The sequence below is a fragment of the Artibeus jamaicensis genome, unplaced genomic scaffold (assembly GCF_021234435.1).
Source record: "Artibeus jamaicensis isolate MK-2021 breed Jamaican fruit bat unplaced genomic scaffold, CSHL_Jam_final scaffold_474, whole genome shotgun sequence".
NCBI lineage: Eukaryota > Metazoa > Chordata > Mammalia > Chiroptera > Phyllostomidae > Artibeus > Artibeus jamaicensis.
In genome coordinates, this window is record NW_026522046.1 from 2,921,653 (window position 1) to 2,942,212 (window position 20,560).

Sequence of the window (20,560 nt, forward strand, 5' to 3'; positions counted from 1 at the left end):
AAGGGATAACCACAAGGGAGAAGTCATTTGCGCTCTACTTGTGAAGTCAGCTCTCTACCCCCCACTGTAAACAGCAATGATAAGAACCGTGTCTTATACGTGTTTGTATCTCCGAGACCTGATGTGGAAAAAGAGCTCATTTAAATATTTGTTGAATAAATTAAGATGTTTGTGAATAGTTCCACAGGTGGTTGTTGCAGAGCTGGGGTTGAAGCTCAGATCTCCTGCCCTCTTATTTCTTGCATCATTTTTCATAATACCACAAAAACCCAAATGCGAGAATAGAGACACCCCGAAAATGTGGTAGGAAGTGTCTCTAGGTAAGAAATGTGCTGAATACACCCCGAAGGAATCCCTGAGGTCATCCACTGGCCACACTAAAACTTAGCCCAGGTTCAGACTAACTCTCTGAAAGCTCCACATTTCATACGTGCTCCATGTATTTGGGAATCGGGGGAGTTGTTCCGGTATAGTATTACCCAACCAGAAGAAATGATGTGTCTTAATGTCAAAGGACAGCATGTCTCTGCAACACCCCTGAGCCCAGTAAGAGAGCATCCTCTTTCCTGCGATGTACCGTCATCACTCTGGTAACTCGAGAGCACTCATAGTCTCATGAAATCCACCAGCCCGGAGTTTTCCAATGAGCAGAGAGGTCACTGAAATAAAAACCTTTTTTCCACATGCCTAGCTGGAAATCAGCAAGTCATTTGGCACACTTTTCTTCTTTTCAGAATACCCTATCACCCACTGCTACTCCTTGAAGCTAAAGGAAAAATAAATTGTTGCTAGAAAAGCAAGTTAAATGTGGGATTCCGTCATCTGAATTGCTTCTGGAACAGTAGCAGTTCCAACAAATTCAATAACTCCCTAAAGATTCTTCAAAAATAGATTGTGCAGACTAGAAAGCTAGAGGTCCAAGGGGAGAAGGATAGTACTTTTTTTTTAAGTAAATTAATTACTTATATAAACAGGAAAACAAACTCATTACAAAATACAAAAAAAAATCAACAGAAATCAACCTTCAGAGCATTTTGATGAATTTCTTCTTTCAGAGGGAAGGTGGGTAAAGTTGGCAGCAAAGGAGGAGAAAACATGGGGGATTTGTTAGGAGTCACGTCACAGGCTGTGTCTGACAGGGACACAGAGGCTGCGCTTGGTGTCTGAGATTGTCAGGCACCCTGTGGGGGGCACTTATACCCAGCCCCCCAGCATCAGCAGGAGGAACAGACAGCATGCACTCCAGGGCCCCCATCGACAGAGAGGCCCCTGCACAGACAGCAGGCACAGCCAGTCGAATTCATGCTACATCGATACTCCTTTCCTCCCTTCCTCCCTCTGCACCCCCTGCTCCGAGAGGCCTCGGAAATCAAGGCTAGGCTGTCCCAAGGTCATTTGTTATTCATATGGCCATGACCCAGAACTGTAACCCTCTACCAACATGATCCTCATGAAAGTTTGCCCTTTTCGTATATACAGACCTTCCTGTTCTCAGGCTATCCCCCAAAATATAATCTTGGGCTTAGTATACATAGCCCATCATCCAGCATTTTAACACATTACACTTAAAAGTGAAAAGGTTCTACATTTAAGGATACATAAGAGATTCACAATATGTTACTTAACTGGCTTTGATCTCCAAATCTGACTTTTCAGAGCATCGTCTGTAAGCTAGCCATTGGGGTCGCTGGCTAAGTGTTCATTTGATGTCTGATGACACATCTGGCATGTCTACAAGGACAGAAAAGCCCTTGCCATGCTCCTCCGGCCAAACCCAGGTCTGAGGAAGACACTCCAAAGAAGGTAGACACGTCCCTCTCCCCCGAGCAGCCCTGCCGGCCAACCAGTGCATACCATCTGATAGTGATAACTGGTATTTTCCAAATGCATGTTTCTTTCCAAGGATGTTACTGGGCTAAAATTTCTAACTACTCAAAGTTGAATGATTTGGGGCTAGGCTCTTAATCATTCTGGACATCAATTTCTTTTTCTACAAAGTAAAGCAGTCAATTCAATAAGTTGTAGACTTCCTACTGGCTCAGAAATTCTCTAATTATGAAGTTCCTGCTGCCAAGTGGTCTGCCCGTCTCCTTCTTAGATTGTTCATCTCCTCTCCCTCTCTCTCTCTCTCCCTCTGTCTCTCTCTCCCTCTCTCTCTCTCCCCCTCTCTCTCTCTCTCCCTCTCTCTCTCCCTCTCTCTCTCCCTCTCTCTCTCCCTCTCTCTCTCTCCCTCTCTCTCTCTCCCTCTCTCTCTCTCTCTCCCTCTCTCTCTCTCTCTCCCTCTCTCTCTCCCTCTCCCTCTCTCTCCCTCTCTCTCTCCCTCTCTCTCTCCCTCTCTCTCTCTCCCTCTCTCTCTCTCTCCCTCTCTCTCCCTCTCTCTCTCTCTCTCTCTCACACACACACACAAATATGCACGCTTGCCCTTTCCAGTCCACCACCTTGGAAGGCAAGCTGCAAGCAATCCCTATCCACATTCCCCATCACTGCTTCTCTGCTTGAGATTTGACACAAAAAGATTTTTACATCAGTCTATGAGATTAAAATGAGATACACAGACAGCACTTACACATAGACCTCACCTTGAAACGAGATTCTCTGTGCATTCCAGCAGCCTCCACATCACCCCAGGCCCAGGAGGTCATCTGCCAGGGTCCCCATTGCTCAAGTCCGATGGCTACCTCATATACTCGGAGACCTTGAATCAGTCATTTTACGTCTCTGAGCCTCACTTTCCCTAACCATAAAATGTAGTGTTGGGCCCAGAATAAATGCCGAAGTATCTGCCAATTCTGACACCCCACTCTAAAGCTCTGAAATTTCATTAGAAGTAGAAAAGCAAGCAGTTCCCAAAGCCCTCATCTCATACTGGTGTTCACCTACAGGGTCCCAGATAAATGGAAGTGACTTTTTGCATGATCTTGTATAATAAATAATAATAGCACATCAATAGGAGCAAATGGTTCTAATTTGTGCTTGTTTATTTGTTTATTTCCAAGCTAAAGAAGTTGCAGGCACCACCTGCCCATGGCCTTTGGAGATTCCATGAGGCTGCCCCCTCCTTTTGTTTTTACAATGGGCCAGAAGTTCAGAAACTAAAAAGGTTAAAGTGGAAACCACACAGTAAAAATATGGAGCCTGAAATATTGAGAAAATGATTTAGAAAAATATTAAGTAATACCGCATCCTTCTTTAAAACCGTTAAGATGTTAAGGAGGCCTAACATAAAGTAAAAATAAAACTGACAACAGAAAAGACTGATTTGCCTAGGATCCCTTTCAGCCGTGTCATCAGCAGGAATAGCAAACACTCTTGTTTCTATTTACCCTCAACTGACATGCTTGGTCGTGGTTGTGTGTTTTGTTTTAAATAAAATGGGGAAGCAACAAATATATTAAATCCATCTGCAAAAAACCCACATTTGCATGTGGAAAACAAATAAGTGGGTGCCTTAATGGGTGATTAGGCGTGCAATTGCCCATCTGCACGCAGGGCCCCAGCCCCCCTGCAGGTGTGTGCATCTCAGGAGCAGAGAGTCAGAGAGTCCTCCACCAAGGGAGGTGACACAAGGGGAACCAGTACCCTCCACAACTGGACCCGCTCTGAGCTGCCCACCATACTGCCCCAGCTCCCTGTCCACTGTCCCTGTATCTTAAAGCTGAAAACCAGAAATACCTTATGTCATCCTTTTGTTAGATTTCTGGGAATTCTTTAAATCCCAAAGGCAATGTTTTTTTCTGAGCACTTTCAATGGGTGCTCAACAAACATTTGCTGCTCCAACTATTTGCATGAGCATGGGTAACCTTCTCTCCTAAACTCTTCTCCTTGATCACTACACTCTAACCAAAGTAGCCCCTCACTTTTCTGGAAGGTACCCAGCATGCCCCTGCCTCAGGGCCTTTGCAATAACTTGCTCTCAGCCTAAAACATTTCCTCCTCTCTTATGTCAGGTTCACTGCCTCAAGTACACTCTCACCAGTAAGACCTTCTCAGACCAATGAATTTAAATCTCCCTACCCTCTCTGCCTTTAACCTGCTTCACCGTTCTTCTGAAAATAGATTACAACCTAAATTATATATTTGCTCCTTAGTTTGTAGGTTAACTGTCAAATAGGTTTACTTAATTTTGTTCATGGTTCTATTCCCAGGGCCTGGAAGAGTGTCTAGCACAGAGTAGACACTCAATAAACAGTTGTGAAGTTAATGAGTCATCATTATCATTTGTAAATCACTACACTAAGCACCAAAGGTCCTCTTATAAAATAAGACAGGATTCATGCTCTTACGAAGCTTCCACAATCTAGTGGAAAAGGAAGCTTAAGAATCTGCTTCTATAGCAGGGCACAGTGACATGAACACTCCTTGGTATATACACAAAGCACCCTGATAGTATGAAAAAGCAAGCTGTTGACAGTATAATGGGAAGGGATAGACAAAGGGAGACCAACAAAACAGAATTCTTTGGAAGTATCTTTTTAAAAAGCACAGAAATCATCCTCAAAAATACATTCAGTACAAAAAATTACTAAGAGATCCTTAGCTAGCCTCCTTCCCTTCATCAATAATGCTAAATGGGACAAAAGATTGCCCAAGATAAGTCAGCATTTATGTGTGCCAACACTATGGAGAAATGAAGAGTCACTTTCATCACAAAGCCTTCATTTCAAAAAAGAAATTATTTAAATGCATACAAAATGTGCCTTCTGAAAATTCCAGACTGTCCAGACAGAACTGACCTTAAAGGACAAGTAGCCCAACTTCTTATTGCCTCTACAAAGGACCCATCAGCATCAGCCTCTACCTAAATAAATACCTGCAGAGACAGAGTCTGGGCCCCCTCCCACAGCAGAGTCCTGCCCTGCTCCTGCCTTCTCCCTCCACTTTCTCTCTTCTCTACTCTAACCACTTCCAGTTTCTTTTTTTATCACTCAGAGGCTCTGGGTTCCAGTGTTATCAGCCATCCCAAACCACTCTCTTCCTCTCTCTCCTCTGTCTCTCCCGCTATTCCAGGCTTTTTTTTTTTTTTTTGCAGCTGATCTAGCAACTTAAATTGCTCAAGTAATTTAGCATTCTGCTAAGAACTAAGCACTTCGTCTGGGGTTGAGGGAGGAGTGCAGAGAGTCCAAAGGATTCATGGGTTAACTCCATGAGCCCTAACCCAGTAAAACCCTGGCAAAGTCAAGTAACTTTGTGACCTTGACCTTAAAATTCCATCTTTGACATAAATCAAAACAGTGCAAACATTATAACTCGTTGGAAGCAAAGAAGACAAAGAGGTGAAAGGCATCTCCTAACCCCACTCTACCTCAAAAACACACAGAATTTTGGGAGCCCTGTTCATTCAAAAAAACAATGATCCCTCTGGTACTGTTTATCCCAGGTTCTCAACTCCCCAGCCACCCTGTACAGATAAATGTGAGATTAGAATATGGGGTTTTTAACCACCTCTATACCTGAGAATAGGTTCTAGTCACTACTGCTGTGTGACCTTGCACAAGAAAGTTCAAGTTGGCAAACCAAAGAATCCCAAAAAGTAAAACAAAAAATGATCACTAAATATCTAATCCAAAAATAGCCAAGAGACCTCTTGTATGCCTCCCCACCTCCCTTCCCCCACCCCCGTCTCCACCTACAGCCATTACAGACGTTGCTAAATGACCATAGGCTCTTTCCTACTCCTTCAGGAGACGGCTTCAGGCTCCTTCTCAACACAGACCCTCAAGGAGCCACTATCAATACACTGTATGGCCACATGAAATGAAATCCAAGTCACTCATTCTTCAGATAAAGAAATCTGAAGCTCAAAGATTGGCTATATCCTCCTCACATGCCAGGGTGGGGGCAAAACCAGACCTACAAAGGCCCTTGCCTCTGTTCTCCAAAGTCACTTCTCTTCCTCTATTGCTGATGTTCTGTGACTATTTCTTGGAGTGGGGAAGGGGAGCTTGCTATTGTATTAAGTTGTAAGTAGTACAGATAAAGGGTTTCTATGCAGAGGCAGAAGCTTCAGAAAGGCTTGCAGGAAGAGGAGCATTTGAGCTGTCCTGAAGAAGTTTGCTGTCTGTAGAACGAGTGCTCTGTACCTATCTTTAGCAGAAGAAAACCCAGGATTGGGGGAGCATTTCCAGCAGAAGGAACAGCATAAGTGAAGGAATGGTGAGGACCCTTGCGCTGTTGAGCAGGGCAGTAGCCATAACAGAGGCCATGGATGAAGGCAGGGGAAGGGGGAACGAAGATGACAGCAAGACAAGATTAGAAGAGTCACCCCAAGTCTTTGTTGTGTTTTAAAGGTTGATTTTATAAGTGATGTAAAGGCCTTAAGACTCATAAATGGGAAAAGAAAAGTGGAGGATAAATAAAGAACATATCTCCATTCTCAATGGAGGAAAAAAGTCTCACTATAAACTGCATTACAGGAACACTTTCATTATGTAAAAGCCTATTTTGTTTTCATGTCATTCTTAGATTACATCATTGAGTGGCTGCAGCCATCTTGTACCGTATTATAAATAAATCACTAGCTTAATCATAGAATGAGCCAGGACCCTAGATTTAAGAGGAAAATATTAGATCATTTTAAAATAACTGATATAACTCAAGCCAGTTGTCACTGAAGGAGAGTGAGGTGATGTCATCCTGAAGAAGTCCAAAGGAGAGCCAGAGAGGGTCAGTGCTGGGAGGTCCCAGAGAAGCTTCCATTTACAAAAGAGGAGGAGGCTGATGGCAGCTGGGTGGGGCTCGCCCGGCAGCCCAGACAGAAGATTTTGTCAGGAAAGCCAACGCTGACATTTCAAGTAGAGATCCCCATGAGGCTGTCCCCATGAAACATCGCATGTGAATATCTTGTTCTCAGAACTACTATATTTCCAAATACCAGGAAATGTGAGCATATCACGATGTCTACATTCGCATGTTGGAAGTAAAACTACAAAAGCTAAGGCTCTTTGTTATTCAGGAAAACAGGGAATCAGGGCGACCTATGCAAATGCTGCAGGTCTGGTCCAAGCCAGGGGGACAGTACAAAGCAGGGGCTTTGAGATAATGGCCTGACGACAGACTGAGGGTGATGTTCAGCAGGTGCAGACCACGAAGGACATCGGAAACTAACGTTTCACAGGTGCCGACTGTGTACTGAGTACCAAACTCAGAAACTATAAACATCGTGCTGCTTTGTGAGCATAAAAGAAACTGTCAGGTAATTGCTACTCGTCTCACTTTTTTCAGGTATAAAAACCAGTTGAAAAAGTAAGCGACTTCAGTAAAATGATGCAGTTAATGCACCATAGTCTCCCTACTCCAAATTTTGCTTTACCTTGTTACCTTCATCCAACAAAAACAGTTTCCTGCTTAAAACTTTTCATAAATACAAATAATAAGAAACACCTTGAAAGCACTAAAAGTATAAAAAACACTGAGAGTTGAAAGGGGCCATGAATGGGGAATAGCAGTAACATTCTGGCCAGCGACTGTCTCAATAACCAAAGCTGTTTTGCCTTATTTTGGCAGGAGGGCTACTAATGAGCTTGACCATTATTTTAAGTCTTCCATTTCCATTGATGGTTTTTTTTTTCCTTAGGAATGTTAAGGTGGACTCTAAGGGAACCTGTCATCTTCTATCAAATGTACTGCCAAGCTTGGTTTTATAAAAAGCCTGTTTTGGTCGGGGGAAGAGATGGATGTTCTGGAAAAGAACTTTCTGCCAGACAGAAGGTATTGGCTGTAGTTTTCTGTCTGATCCTGTCAGTCTCCCAGTAATGTTGTGTATTGGCTCAATGTTCTTAATACAAATGTTATTCATAACTACAGAGACACACTGTCTGAGCCAAGGAATACTGATTTATGCAACTTTTCAGGACCAACTGGATACGTGGACCCTGAAATTTGCCTAAAGGGACAAGATGAAGGCTCAGGACTGCAAAAGTTTGACCTGACTTTCTCTGGTGAGTGTGTGAGACAGAAGGGAGGTTGCAGAAAGCAGAGAAAACATGCCTAGAAGTTCCACAGGCTGATTATGACACATAGACTGTGTGGAGAGGGAGGAGGGAAGCACTGAGCCAGAGTCGGGGGAGGCTTAAGATGGCCGTTCCCATGGCTGCCAATGCTCTGTGGCCCTGGAAGAGTCTGTCCCCTCTCTGGATCTTGGTGTCTCACCTGAACAGTAAAAAGCTCAAGTAAGAACATTCAGACATTGCCACCCAAAACTAAAGAGGCTAAAAATAAAGAGGTATGGCGACATAGCATTAATTGAAAATCTGTATTTTTCCTCTGAAAAAACTATGCCAATTTTGTACTCTATACTATTATATATCAAAGGCTATATTGAGATTTTAAATGGAGTTTAACCCCCAAAGTCTTCGAGTGAAACTGATTCACAGAAGTGCTCTGAGTCTATTCTGTGGCCCCATGTAACTCCTACACCATAGCGCATGACATGTAACCTAGGCAGTTCCGAAGCTGGCCCCGTAGAAATCCACCCCTAGCTTTCATGCTCTTGTGCAATCCCTCTCTCTGAGTGTGGGCTAGATTTAGAGACTTGCTTCTAGCAAATAGAATGAGGCAGAGGGAACAATGTGTCACTTCCAGGATTAGGTCGCAAAAGGCTTTGGCTTGCCTCCCTCACTCCCCGCTCTGAGGGAGGCCGGGGCCATGCTGTAAGCTGCCCTGTGGAGAGGCCCACCTGGCAAGAAACTGAAGGTGGCCTTCAGCCAACAGTCAGCAGCTGAGGCCCTGAGCCCAACAACCAGTGAGTAACTGAATCCTGCCCACAGTCCTGTGAGTGAGTTTGGTATAAGCCCCCCGCTCTTCCTCACAGAGCCTTCTAAGGAGATTGCAGGTCTAGCAGACACCCAGACTGCAACCTCGAAAGAGACTGTCAGGCACCCGTCTAAGCTGCTCCCGATTCCTGACTCACAGAAACTGTGAGATAATAAATGGTTTTTGTCTTAAGGTGCTAAATTTACGGCAGTTTGTTATGCAGCCACAGATAATGAAGATAGCATCTAAGTCTGAGATCCTTTTAATGGGCCCTACCAACCCGACCCCTTTTCATGAGGCCTGGGAAGTAGACTCTGAAAGATTCACTACTGGAAACTCTCAAACGGAACCTCTGTGCCCCAGAACGCAGAGTCATCTTCTAGTTTGGTGACATATACTCGGGCATTCTCTGGCCACACAGAGATGACCATGGAAATGCCAGTGCAGTTCAAAGTCAACATGACACTTCCCACTACAGTTACATCGATCAGAATGAACATGCAAGATGACAGACTCCTTACTTGCCCAGCTGTATTCTGCTATCAGGTAAATCCACCCTTAGAAATGATCCAGCCCTTGTGAGCCAAACTCTGGCCAGAGATCCAACCTACTGACCCCCTAGGCTTGTGTCACAAGACTGCAAGGCTCACTGAGAAGTTGTGAGGTCAAATCTCCTCCTGGAAACCTTTCCCAATGTTCCCAATTCTTTCCGCTCTCCAACCTTTCATCTAAGCCCCATGAGATATGAGGCTATAAATTGCTTCCCTTGATTTCCCAAGCACCTAACATGAGGCCTAGAACAATCATGGTCATTAATGTAGGTGCATTGTAAACAATACTTTTCTAAGTTATATTTCATTTTCATGTATATGTCTTTCTCTCTAACTAGACCGTAAACATCTCAAAGTCAGGGACTGTGCCTAATTCACCATGGTATCCTTAAGATCCGGCAGTTCACTGATTTCCAGACAAACACTGCAATCAGGGCAGAGATCAAGCTTGTTGCTGTGAACCAGGGTTAGAGGCTTGACAGCAATCTACAGAGGACTCGGAGGCTCCAGATCCGTTCAGCCTCAGACCCCTTCTACTGCATGGCAATCCAATGAGGGAAAACCCGAGAATTCCTCTGACCTCCCCAGGCCCTCCCCAAGATCAAAGTATCTCCACTGTGCTCAGGTCAGGAAATAGAAGAAAGTGAAATTAGGAGGTAGAGTGCCAGAAAGGGAAAGAGAGAGACAGTTCTTTTTACTACCATGGAGAGCAAACACCTCATACAGGACCCCCCAGGTTGCAGAAGAACAACAGAGCCTCCGGAGGCTGATGGGTCTTGCTGCTCAGACCCAGCAAGTGTAATTTTTGAAGCAATAACAGAGAGGCAGCAAAAGCTGACTAAGCAGATGGTCACACATGCCCAAAAACCACCTGACCATGTCATCGTAGGGAGCCAAGACATTCACCTGTGAAAGTCAAGTGGAAGTGACCCATGCTTGCTTCCGGCGCAGACTAATAACTGATTCTTCTGAGAACCAAAGAGGAAATATTAAAACTGAAAGCCCTTGGCTACCATCAACAATTGTACACTAGTATCAACAGAGGGAAATAATTTCCTTCCTGACTCCCGCTGGGCCAGCCATGCCTGGAGCAAAAGGTATGATTAGCTAATCAAACAAAGCAAGAGCCAAGGGGCCAGACTGCAGCTCCTAGGGGATTTCTCCAGCACTGACACTTCGTCTCCATCTACCTCTGTCCACCTCCTCCTGTCCAGGGCAGTGATTCTCAATTGGTGGCTGCAGCACACACATGTGCCACATGTTTTTGTCGGATTGGCAAAAAATCTATTTTTGGTGTGCCACAGAATTGTACTAGTCAGTTTGCATGTGCCATGAAATTTAAAAGGTTGCAAATCACTAGTTTAGAGCAAAAACAAATATGAAAAGTAATAATAATACTGTTTCACATCAACTTCAATCACCATCATTAAGCAAGATTCCTTCTAGATCCTTTCCAAGACTGAGTACGAATCAGCACCCACCCAATCCTGGGGGGGGAGGGGGGTGCAGAGTTAGGAGAAATGACAGACACTGAGCCCTGCATCAGGCAGGGCACTGAGGACTGCACAGGAGATCGTAGTTTTCTCTATATTCAGGCTGAGTCTCTACGGTAAAGAATGAAACAACTATAATAACCTACCAGGTATGCCCCACACTTCACAGTTTGCAACACAGGTTGTCATCTATTGACCTGTGGGCTCCAAACCAACATGAGAGGTAGACAGGGCAATGACTGGGGAAATGAAGGCAGAGAGATCTGGTTCTTTTAGGGATGCAAGTCTATTGTAATAACTGTAAAACCTTCTGATACTCATCCCGCCATACTTGCTGCGTTTTTATGAACTCACAAACTTCATAAGCCATATTGGTCCCAAAAGCCTCTTTCTCTGCCCAGTCATTTCTTCACTCATCTGTGCTAGAATTCCTAAAATGCTGCAACAGAGAACTGGCCAGTGCCCAATGAACGCCCTCAGGGAAAGGGACATATGCTACCCTTGGATTTTTTCTTTTCTCCACAAAAATGCACTGTGCACCTACCACGTGCCAGAGATTCTACTAGACTCGGGGGGAACATTCATGAACATGAGATGCTGTCCCTCTTCTGACGGGGTTTTGTCATCTCAAAGGCCATAAAAGCATGTGCCCTGCCTCCCGCCCCCTCTAGGATCCCATTCCTGAGATAGATCCTGGTGGGAAATCATTTCCGGTCCTCTTAGCACCCTTGTGTGGAGAGTCTGGCTGGCTCAAGTCCCTTTTAGAGGATGAGATGAGGACTAAAATCTGACACGTAGGGAAGCTCTGACAGGACAGTTAAAATGTTTATAGTCCCTAAAGCTTTTAGCTTTAGTTCTCTCTCTGTCCTCCCAGTACCCAGATATTCTTTTGAGGGACCACCACTTCTCCACTGTGTAGATGCCATGAGGTGGGGGTGGGGAGGTTTCAAAATCCAGCAGAGCCCTGGTTCACACACTCAAGTTAGCAGAGTGTCTTCCTTGTGGCCTCAGTGACTGGTACAGAAGTGCCCGTTACCCGAGTCTATGGGGATATGGCAAACAGGACTCTCTTTCCCCAAATGGCAAGGAAGAGACCTATAGCCCAGGCGGCAGCAAACAGCCATCTCATGACCACAAAGTGAGACACCCCAACAATGAAGCCACCACACGGAAGAGGGAGAGCAAGGAGTCTGGGAGAAACATGGCCGAGCCGTGTTCAAACTGGGCCTGATGCCCACATTACCTCTGACCCGCTGGTTTCCAGTGGGCCCCCCACCCACTGTGTTGTCTGTAACATCTCTGTTTAATGTGCCTGAGGCTGCCTAAGAGTTTCAGTAGACAAAATCCACTGTTGGCTCCTAATTAGCTTACAAAAAACGAAGAGTCCCACATCTTTCCTCACTCCTGTGCAGGAACTCTCTTCCATACTGTCACTACACACTAGGCTTTTTTTTTTAAACCTAAATGTAAACCTTTATATTCATCACAATTTAATTTCAAACAGCGAAAAAAATTTAGGAGGTAGAACAGGTAACAAAGATGCACAAGTGACGCTTAAAGTGTATGCCTAGGGCAAAGCTTTCGAGACCACATTTGAAATTTTAACAGGCTGCCCATATTCTTTTAAGGTGCTCTGATGAAGAGAAGAAAGGGTAACAGAGTGTAACTGTAAACTGAGCCACACTTTTAAATGAAGTCAGGGTTTATCAATCACAACAGCATCTGCTTTGTTTTGGAAATCTGCAGCATAAACAGGCCAAGGCATATATTTTATTCAGTACAAAGCTGGTGCTTGCGGCATGGATAGACTGGCCCTTGGGATGGAGGCCACAGATCCAGAATTCTAAACAGGAGCCTTTCCCAGAATCCTCCAGCCATTTCCCTCAAGTCTCCTCCCAGCCCAAGGTAGCCCACACCATTGATTCTTTTTACCACCCCTCTTTTCTAGACCTCGATGTTCCATTCGACCCTCTAAACACAGAGGAATTCTGAAACACAGGTGAAGCTTGCCTTACCTGGTCACCATTTCCCTTTCTGAATGTACAACAGGGTTCAAATTCAGATCCCAGTGAAGCTCTCACAGGTCCTTTAAGACACATACTCAACCCTTTGCATAAGCAAAGTTAGCCTCCTCCACCTCAAGGGATTGTTGTGAAAATAAAATGAAATCAGAGAAGCATCTTGTACAGGGGCAAACAAGAGTCGCTCAATAATATTACTTTTTTTCCTCGCAAATGTCCATTAGACTGTTCACTGACATTTTCATTTTGGTCTTCAATTTCAAGAACACTTCCCTTCATGCCAAAGGAGAAAGATAGAAGGAATACCATTATTGGCAACCGGAAATCATCAATACTCCAAATTTTCTCCCATTCTCTCTTCAAGACAACTTCCAAGAGCTGAGTCCTGCCTTTTCTTTGCCACACATTTTATTAGCATTATTATATTTCATCCACTGCCAATGAAATTAACTTAAGAAAAAAAGAAAGAACATTTTGGTCCTTCTCTACTCAGTCCAAGCTTGTGATTAGCGCCATGCTTTCCTTCATTGAAAACCACTGGTTTTTAAAACATGAATGATGACTATAAAAACAATGCTTTCTTTTCTGCATAGGACTCACCAATTGAGGAAACAGTATCTTCCCCTCCAACGAGTGCCCAGTAGAACAATGAAAACAGCCCTAAATCGAGAATCAGGTGAGTGGATTCCGTCCTCAGTTCTGCTTCTGAGCCTCAGTGATCCAACCTGTGGGTGGGAAATGGGAGAAGGAGGTTGTTCATGAATCTCCAGGATCTCGCCACCTCTAGAACGCCCCAGGTTCATGAACTCGCTGACTAGACCATACTGACAATGATGCCAAGCTTGAACCCCACAAATCCTGCAGCTCACCTCTATTCCTCTTAAGCCCCCAGTCAGCTCCTGGCACATTTCTCTCACTAATTTGTCTCAGAATGGTGTGGACAGAGGATGCCAGTTACCCGTGTTCATCCTCGGCTCTCCCAGGAGGCAGCTCCATGGTAATATCAGAGATAAAGAGGTAGATAGGTTAGATGCATTTTAGGCAAGAAAAAAAATTAAGAGCAAAATCTGAACTAAACAAATAAAAAGGTACAAGGAATATGAGTTCGGAGACAAATTTCTAACTGTAGGAACCAGCGGGCCCTCTGAACCTTGATTCCCTTGCCTGAAAAGTAAGAGCCAATGAGAGTAGAGAGCCAGACAATCTTGACACTTCCCAGTAAGTCCTCATTACAGGTTTCATTTAATTAATAGCTATTACTAATTTACTAAAGATGATGCAATATATATTCCAACATACACAGATGCCAAAGCAGCTGGCTGTTTTGAATGTGTCTTGTTTTATATTCAGGAGAAATCCACATAAGAGAAAAAATGACTACTCCTATTTTCACTGTTGTCATTTTAAATATTATTAAATCAATCATACAATTATTTCCCATATATTTTCTCACTCAGTCTTCAAATATCCATATAAGATCAAAGTTGGGAAGGATCTTAAAAAACAACCCACCTCAACACTTCCACTTGACAAGAGGAGAAGCTGGGGCTAGAGTAGGGAGGTGGCCACTGCAGCAGCCCACCACGAGTGGCAGGCAATCCAGGGCTCCAGTCCAGCGCTTGCTCCTCTGGACCCAGCTGTCACCACTTTGACAGAGGATAAGGGGACTCATTGGGCAGAGACACTTTTCTTTGGTCAAACAATCGCCTTTGGAGCAAAACACCAAGTTCCACACCCAGGTCTCAAAACACTTCCTTCAAAGTTCTCAGAGTCCAGCCAGATAGCAAAAGGAAATTACAGTAGAAAAATGGAGCATAATCAAGATGAACACAGCAAAGCAGTGGGTCCCCTGAGAAATCACGGTTTCCTGAGAACCTAGTGATTTTCAAGGACATTAGAATTCTCAAAGCTGCTCTAGCCAGTGTGGCTCAGTTGGTTGGGCATCATCCCTCAAAGCAAAAGGTCACTGGTTCGATTCCTAGTCAGGGCAAAAGCCTGGGTTGCAGGCCAGATCCCAGGTTGGGGGCCTGTGGGAGAAGCAACAGATCAATGTTTCTCTCTCATGTTGATATTCCTCTCCCTCTTTTTCTCCCTCCTTTCCCTCCTCACTAATAATAAATAAATAAAATCTTTTTTAAAAAGATGTTTCAAAGCCATTCCACTGAAATGAGAGAAAGGCATAATTTCAAATTTCAAATTTGCTAAGGAACAAGGTATTTGCAGCACTGGACCTGTGGACGGTGCAATCACACAGAAAACAAATGGCAGCCCCCTCCCTCAAGGCCCAGAGAACCTGAGCTTCTCCTCGCAGAGAGGATACAAGTCCAGCCACCAGGGCTATCGGAGAAGGGCCAGGCTCTCCACCTTGGCCCCAGTGCAACCTCTCACTTGCCAGCTTCCCTCCCAGCACGAAGGAGAGTGGTCTCCCTTTTCCATAGTCAGCTTCTCTTTTAATAGTTTTTCTTCTTCTCCATAAAGAGAACAAGCAGCTTTGCTAAAGAACCACTGTGAAATGATTGAAGTTCCCATGCAAACAAACCATTAGCATAGTTCAAATGCAATTTAAATTACCAGTTGTTAAAAGTGCTCCTCAATTTCGCAGTGAGTTTCCAAGGAGAATTAAATGCTATATACTATTTAATTGGTTGTTTTCTATTTTTTAACATCCATTTATCCCCCCTACCACTCTTATATTTCAGAAGTGTCTATAAAAGCTTCCCTTTAAAAAATTATACATTGTTGAATAGATTAAATCTAAAGATTGAAAAGTATCAGAGAAACAGCTGCATAATTATGCACCTCAGCAACACTGATGGTTTTGACACCATAAAACATGCAAAATTTTTAAATCTTAGGAGTCCTCTCGTAGTGCTGTCATTTTTCACAGATGAAGACAGTGGCACCCCATCGGGGAGAGGAAGGGATGACTCCACATCCTCTCATTGGTCAGTGTCAAGACCATGAACTCCCGGCCCTGTGCCTCCTCTTCCTACCACCACGTGGTTGGAGGAGATGATTGGAAATACTCAATGAATTTTTCAGCCATAATTTTTGGAAGAAAATACAAAGTCTTCTTCAAACACATTCCTGACCTCAAAAGCAGAGATGGGCAAAGGCAAATATGTCCCCAAAGGGAGAAAAAGGAAGTAAAGGCTAATGAGTACAGTCAAAGAAGTCTGAAATGAGCAGATTCTTGGCAAGAGAAGTCCAGTCACTCATCTAGGTTCATTAATCAAGTTCTGAGGCTTCAAGACTGCAGAGTCCCACTGCCTTATCTAGTCTGGAAAGAGGTCCTGCCCCGGAACCTGAGGATAAAGGATCAACAAAGTAAAGGAAGGTCTTGTCACTTATATAAATAGAAAGGCTTTCTGGAGGCCATCGTGGATATAGGATGAAGTTAATGGCTTGATATTGGACTTCTGTAAGTTATTTACCCTTTCTGAGCTCAAGCTTCCTATCTGCAAGATGGGGCTAATCCCACCTACTCATCAGGGGAGTACATAATCATGCCCTGGGATTCCATGCCCAGCATGCGCAGCAGAAAGTCTGCATTAATTAAGGTTCACCCCTTGACTGCCAGGGTTTCTATAGAGTCTCAAAGCTAATTACAGAGACTACACCTGAGTCTTATAAGCCATGAACATTCCCTAAGTCTGTTAGATGCTGTAAGTACCCTGACTATAAATTCACTAATTTTGTCATTCAAGAAAACAAAATAAAACATGTGCACGAAAACTTAAAACATCCAAGCATTTCCTTCAAAGGCAAACATTTTTGGAACTCCTGTTTAAAAATGGCTTTCAGATGCAGTATATGAACCACACAGCAGTAAAAATACCAATTTAATGTCCAAAACCTCATTTAACCTTTCCATTAGCCCTATGAGAAAGATTTCCCAATTATCCATTAAAGACACTGAGGGTCGGGGAGGTTAGGCAAGGTTTCAGGGCTAGGAAGTGGCAAAGTCAGGACTTGAACCCTGGTCTTCTAAATCAAGCTCCAAGACATAGGTTTTATTACTCTGCACTTATAACTGTACTGTGGACAGCTATTCTGCTAGAGGCAGAGATATACCCATTAAAAACCTCTTCTGCTATTTTCACATTTCAAGAGGCTTTGAGATAAAAAAAATAAAGGTCGAATGTTCAAACTTAAAAAAAAGATGTTCACACTAGAAGCAAATAGATACTTCTTGAATTCCACCTTCCTGTTATGTTCTTAAGAGAAATAAGCTCAGAGTCCTGGCTCAAAGCAGACATCTGCTGGGTATATGGGAAACAGACTTGAGAAAAGTTAGCAATGAGATGATATCAGACCAATTCAAAGAAAGAACTCAAATGGCTGCACTCAGGATCAAACAAATCACTGAAAACCCTAGTGTGCGCCTCTGAACACCCTTCAGATGCAACTGTTAGCTAACAGGATGTCATGTGCCCCGTATTCAGCGGTGCACAAAGCAGAAACCTGCTAGCACCTCCTGTCCTTAGTAGGGCATAGTGTCTGGACCTAGCAGGTGTAGGTACTTACTCAGGCACACCTTGAGCTCTCAAAGAGCTCATAGTCTCACTAGAGACATGCTCCAATACACAACACAGAAAGAAAAGAGTTCAAACCACAATAAATGCATGCCATGTTGCTCCCAGGGTCTGGAAGAGCCCTGCAGATGACTTCTAAACTGAGCCTGAACACCCAAGAGGATTCCACATATGAGGGGGAGGAAATAGGCCCAGGGAACATGATGTGCTAAGGCCTTGAGAAGAATGAGTTCAGGGTATTCTGGGGGAAAGTGACCAATGCCATGAGGCCAGCAGCAGAGCATGTGGAGAGATGCAGTAGGATGTGAGGCTGGAAAGGAACGCTGTGGCCAGGACATGGAGACCCTGTGCACCAGGCTAAAACACTTGGATCCTGAGACTCGTGGGTACGGCACTTTGAGAAATGACTCAAGAGAAAGTGAAATGGTAGCACTATCCTTGTAAGACCTGAATTGCCTTTCCACAGTCAGGTTTCAAGCATAGCAACTGGTAACAATGTCTAAAGGACAGCTTCCTCTGAAGGGCCCCACCCACAGAGAAGTCAGAAGAGTAGGTAGCTCTCAGAGTTATTCCAAACCCACAACTCCATGGATACCCTTTCCTCCAGTCTGGAGGTCTCAGCCGTGGAAGACCCAGGAAGGAAACTAAGTGTCATGTTCCAAGCAGGATTCCTGCTCTACTTCAGGGAAATGCCAGCAGTGCCCACTTAGTAAATCAGAAGAATGGGCTGCACCCAGGCTCTAGCCTCTTTCCATCAATGAAGAAGCAGGAGCCAGAGGCCTGTCCAGCATGTACTGTGTGTGCCCAACACTCCACAACTCAGAGCTCCCAGCCAAGCCTGGCACCATGTGACTGGAACCTTCAACTAGCAATGGGCCTGCCCTGATGTCACCAGTTAAGTTGTACGGAATCCCTTCCCTTCAAGGAGCCTTGGTAGCAGGTCCCCTATGTCAAAGACACTGGCAAGATGTGACTCCCTTCCTGCCCTGAGGGAGCTTCCCATCTGGAAGGAGATAAGATACCAACATAGTAGGAGATGGCAAGTGCCTTAGAAGAGCAGGTGACAGTACAAATCCTCTTCATACCCCTATGACTTGGTGTGATTACTTATACCCATTTGACAGATGAGGAAACTTGGGCTCAATTAGGTTAACTACCCTGATAGACGTCACAACTAGGAAGTATTACAGCCAAACTTTGAATCCAGATCCTATGCTCATAAGCACAACAGATTCCCCATTTCCTCAGAGCCCACTTGTGAAGTGAGTTGGCAGAAGAGAGAACGGAGAGATCGCTTCTAGTGGAGGGGAGTGTAAGTGGTGGGGCGCATGGGTGGCGGGGAGCAGATGAGCAGGGAATACTTCTTTCAGAAAGTGTCATCTGTGCAGAGGTTTATTAAGGGCAACAGGAAGATAAAATGGAGGAGGTCCTCTCAGGCTAAAGGAACAGCATGAGCTAAAGCATGAAGGTGAGAAAATGCAGGGTGAGGAATGGCTGAAAATGGGGCTGACTTAGGGATGAAGGAGCAGAAACTTCAAGGAAGTTCACGACAGGCACAGATTGCCATCCGGTTATGATGGGGCCTGGGTTCCAGGGGAAGGAGGTTTTTTTTAATGCCAAAAATACCAGAAAAATGTTGTAAATGAAAAAAATAAACAAACTTATAGTCAGGGATATGCAGCTGAATATACTAGGAAAATAATGAATATTTCCAAGTAGAAGTGTGGCATGGGTTCTCCTTCACTTGGGATTCCAGGCTCCAGTGCTAAGGCTATGTATTGACCTTTCAGAACCTGGGCCAAAATCAAGAATAGTAGGCCTTCAGGTCCTTTCAGGTCAAAGTACAGAGGGACACTGTTCTTTGGCAATGACTTGGGGAGTTAGGACTTCTATATCTAGTTCATACATCCTGATCTTCTTGAGAAGAGTGCCTATAGGTCATTAAATGAATCCCAGGCCCTAGCTGGAGCAGAAGTGCCCCTAGTTGGTGACCAGAGCATAAAGAACAGGCGGGAGTCACAGCATCAAAAGACCTGCACTTGATTCTTGGATTCTTCACAAATTAACTCTTCAATCCTGAGCAAGCCATTTCCTTTTCACAAAGGCACAATTTCCTCATTTGTAAAGTGGAAACAATCATACGTACATGGCTAGGTCCTTGTGGGAATTAACAATTTACTTGTGAGATCAAATATAAGGATATGTGTTTCTACACGCAGGCTGATGTGTGCAGAATAGGCGCCCCCCTGTAAGCCACCGTGTTAATAGGGGTAGCAGAAAAACTGCCTAATCCTCCTGGTGAAGTAGCTAAATCTGGAGTTGTCAACAATTTTTCCCCCTGTTGAAAATTGAGCTGTATTCCCCAGGCAAGTCATTACATCTTTTTGTGCCAAATTGTTTTCATCTTTTAAATGACCCAGTAATCCCACTTTGGGCAATATACAACAGGGAATAATCCAAAAGGAAAAAAGAAGGCAATTTGTTCGTTGATGTTATTCGTAGTGCTATTTCTAGCTCTTCATATATCCCTCTATTATAGCACTTATCTCACTGTGCTGTAATTATCCACTCCCCTTCCAAATGCCTCCAAATTATCTTTGAATCAATCCCCAGCACCTAGAACAATGCCTGGAATACAGTAAGAACTCAATAAATGTTTGTTGACTAAATGAATGGAGGAAAAATTTTAGAGAAAATCGAAGGAGCGAAAAACAAAACACTGTATTTAAGAGATGATATTAAAGAATCTTAAAAAAAAACCACGCTGGTATCTATAGACTGCAAACGTTTGAAGCAGAATGTCCAAAGAATCCTCAGGAGTGAATCTCTGATGATTTTATTTCTGATCTCTGCGCATCGCCAGGCTTGGGCAGAGTGTATACAAGATCACGAGACCCCCCGGGGGCATGAGGTTATCTGCTAGCACTACCTTACATGGACTAAATCCCCGAACTTCTCTGAAACCGTTTTATCCCCTGAAAGGTGGAGCATTTACTGGAAAGCCTACCTAGCACATTAAAGGGAATTGCAGGAAGCCAGCAAGGGCCAGCAAGGGTAAATTCACATGTAAATGAAAGAAGAGGGCTGCGAAGTGCCTTTGGCCCAGAGTTCCAGTGGAGGTGAGGCTTTGAAACCCCAGCTCTTTCTGGACTCCCACTAAGCCTTCCAGAGCCACCTTACAGGGCAGGATGGTTAAATGAAGCCTCCT

At 44.2% G+C, this 20,560-nt stretch overlaps 1 protein-coding gene across 13 annotated transcripts in view; it reads right to left on the reverse strand.

Moving 5' to 3' along the window:
- LPP (LIM domain containing preferred translocation partner in lipoma) overlaps positions 1-20,560 on the reverse strand; it is a 628,850-nt gene that overhangs the window by 552,597 nt on the left and 55,693 nt on the right. For 12 of the 13 annotated variants that reach the window (XM_037131738.2, XM_037131739.2, XM_037131740.2 and 9 more), the window contains one exon: positions 13,418-13,542. The exons of the other annotated variant lie outside the window; for it this stretch is intronic. The gene's annotated coding sequence lies outside the window, so the exon portion shown is untranslated. The remainder of the gene's footprint in view (positions 1-13,417; positions 13,543-20,560) is intronic. 13 annotated transcript variants of the gene reach the window in all.